Raw genomic sequence first — 2,914 nt, forward strand, 5'->3', positions numbered from 1 at the left:
AGAATACATTGTGTGTTAAGAAGATTCTTATTTTAAAAAAAACTAGAGTGAACAATTTTTGCACAAAAAGCAAATATCTGTTTTGCAACTAAGGCTGCAGTTACATGTTTAAGACAAGATTTAAAATAAATCAACGTTTTAGTGAACATGACAACATTTAAACCTACTCTAGATGCAGTTTTGGCATATAGTGTAACACATTTTTTTAAGTACTGGTGGAGTTCACAGCTGAAAGAAGTCATCTACTTGTGAAAAGTTGCTGCTGTTGTACATGCTGTTGTTTATTATTACTTTGGACCTTACATTTTCTTAGTAGCTTTGTCTGTTTCCATTTAAAACTGTTAACTTTATATTTCAGGCCCTGCTTACACTGAATGCTACACATCCATTCTTTAGCTGAGGAGCCTGAAAGGCCATGAATTAGTTTCTGTTGGGACTTTTCTGAATTTGTCTACAGTACATGAGGTGAACAAAACAGCAATATAAATCTGAATGAGAACTTAAATGATTTTTTGTTACTTTTGTCTTAGTCTCTTTGAAAATATCAAAAATCATAGATGAAAGGCATCTTGGTAGTTTTGTCAAACAGTATGCTGCTGTAATATTTAATAAGTATGTAGAGCTCAACTAACCAAACAGTATGTTCTGTCTTGGGAAGAAAAAAAAAAAGATTTTATGCTTACTTCCTACCCTACTCAATCTCTACACAGAAACAATTTTTCTTTCATGTGATGAATCACCAGGGAACAGAGTAAAGACAGAGGTAGAATTAGACAGGAAGGAAAACTCATACAGTAGCTGACATACAATAGTATATATATATATATATATATATATATATATATATATATATATATATGTGGAGCAGAACTGTTGATTTTATTCTTTCTACTACCAGAGATGTTTCTAGTGTTGGAAAAAAACAATAGAAAGTAGAAAAAACAGCTTGGATATTTACAGTATTTCTCTATCTACATCGTCATAACCTCTTCCGATGAGCTTTTGCTTGTTCAACCCCAAAACATCTTCCACTTTGTCAAAATTGCAAGAAATTTACTAACCACAAAACAATTGCAAGAATACAAACGCTATGTAAAAGGTCTTTGCAGAAAGTAACTGAACTTTTATGTACTTTTCAGATTTTAAGCATTTAATCCACATATTTTCAGTTAGAGGGTATGTGAATGACAGGTGTAGCCTCAAGGTCGAAGGGTAAGAAATAGGTATATTATTGTAGATTTTCAATGTAGTCCCTCCAGACTCCACACTTGTCATACTGTGCAAAGAGCTGTGCTTCACTTATTCTTATCTCCTGCAGCTACAAAAGACAAGAAAAAATCATTTTAATAAAGAAAATCCCCTAAAACTAAAATTTCAGTAGCCAATATACTATTGAAACATAACCATGGTTCATTGCATGGCTGTGAGATTTGCTGAAATGTTCAGATGAACTAACAAAAGGTTAAACCACCTTTGTGTTGATGACTCACCAAGACTATTCCTCTGCAGTAAATTAGAGGAGGATTAGGATTATTTTGTTTGCAGCTATCATGATTTTTTGAGTCATTTTTACTCATGATTTTTACCATAATTAATGAAAAAACTACATATGAAAACCAGAATTTTAACATCAACATATGAAGTTTTATGGAGCATTCTTTTTTTAAAAACATAAGCGTGCATAAATGTATGTAAAATATAAAATGACAATGTATAAAATGTGTAACCCCCATAAACTATGCTGATCTGTCTGTATGTATAATGTGTTTGTTTGTTAGTTCTTAGAATGTCCTGTAGAGGGCACTAGACCCACATTTCTCATGTGTCGGTACGAGAAGAAGAGTAAAGAAGAGGGAAGAAGAAAAAAAGAAATGGCAGACTATGCAAACTAAGCACATTTCAGCAGAAGTAGAGAAGTTACTACGCATAAGTGCTGCTGTGATATGAAAGAAATCTGTTTATTTTGAACTGGATAATGTACATTCTGTTCTGAGATTTCTCCGGTGAGTCTGTTGTTTTATTTTCAGCTGCTTACTTACGCAGAATGGCTACCTAGCTGGAGCTAACGTTGCTCAGTGTTTTTCGAACAGGATAAAAAAAACCAACCGGAGTATAAAGTGTCGCTCTGTAAGTAGCATAGCTCTGTGAAATGAGACTGTTTATGATGAAGTGATGTTTATTAAGTAATTTCTTTATTACTGAGCGTTTTTGGTTTATTTTAAACGCTAATTTGGTTTTCACTGAGAAGTAATTGAAAGATTTCTATGATTTCCGTATACCTGCATGATCGGTTAACGCTCTGCATGCAGGTTGTTTTTTTTTGGACGACCGATACCTGAACGAGCCAGTGGTTCCAGAAGCAGGAGGGTTCCGCCGCCATCTTTGTGACTCGGACTGAAGCCTGGAAAGACGGAGGGACTGGTGCTGCTGGAGCTGGATGTTTTGCGTGGACAACAGATAAGCTTATTGAACAAAAGGGGGGCCCCCAAATCTTTTTTTTATTCCACAAACTATTTGTTCATGAACATTTTCATAACGGACAACGTATGTGCACATTGACTGAACTGACTGACCGAACTGTTATATTGAAGGACTAACTGGAATATGTAATTTCTTTTGTTGAAATAAGCTTTAAAGCTACTGTTTAAAAAAACTACCCTCAATTTTCTATATATTAATTTGATATTTTGGTGGATAATTTAAGTTTTATACCTTAATATTTATTATGGTAATTAGTGTTACCGGAATTATTATTTTGTTTGTGAGGAAAGAACAATTTTTTATGCTTATCATCCTCATGTGTGACCCTAGAACAAAAGTAACTATTTATTGCTAATTAAATTAAGTAGTGGTTACAAATGTAAAATCTGACATACAAACTGTAAACATAGTGACATATCTTTCTTTTCTGTGC

At 33.6% G+C, this 2,914-nt stretch overlaps 1 long non-coding RNA gene across 1 annotated transcript; it reads left to right on the top strand.

Annotated features, from left to right (window-relative positions):
* Nucleotides 1-1,726: 1,726 nt before the first annotated feature.
* On the top strand, nt 1,727-2,653 carry LOC114135038 (uncharacterized). Its single transcript, XR_003593521.1, has 2 exons — nt 1,727-2,003; nt 2,310-2,653. It is a non-coding gene; the product is annotated as an uncharacterized LOC114135038 (long non-coding RNA).
* Nucleotides 2,654-2,914: the final 261 nt, after the last annotated feature.

Source organism: Xiphophorus couchianus, chromosome 20 (genome assembly GCF_001444195.1).
Source record: "Xiphophorus couchianus chromosome 20, X_couchianus-1.0, whole genome shotgun sequence".
NCBI lineage: Eukaryota > Metazoa > Chordata > Actinopteri > Cyprinodontiformes > Poeciliidae > Xiphophorus > Xiphophorus couchianus.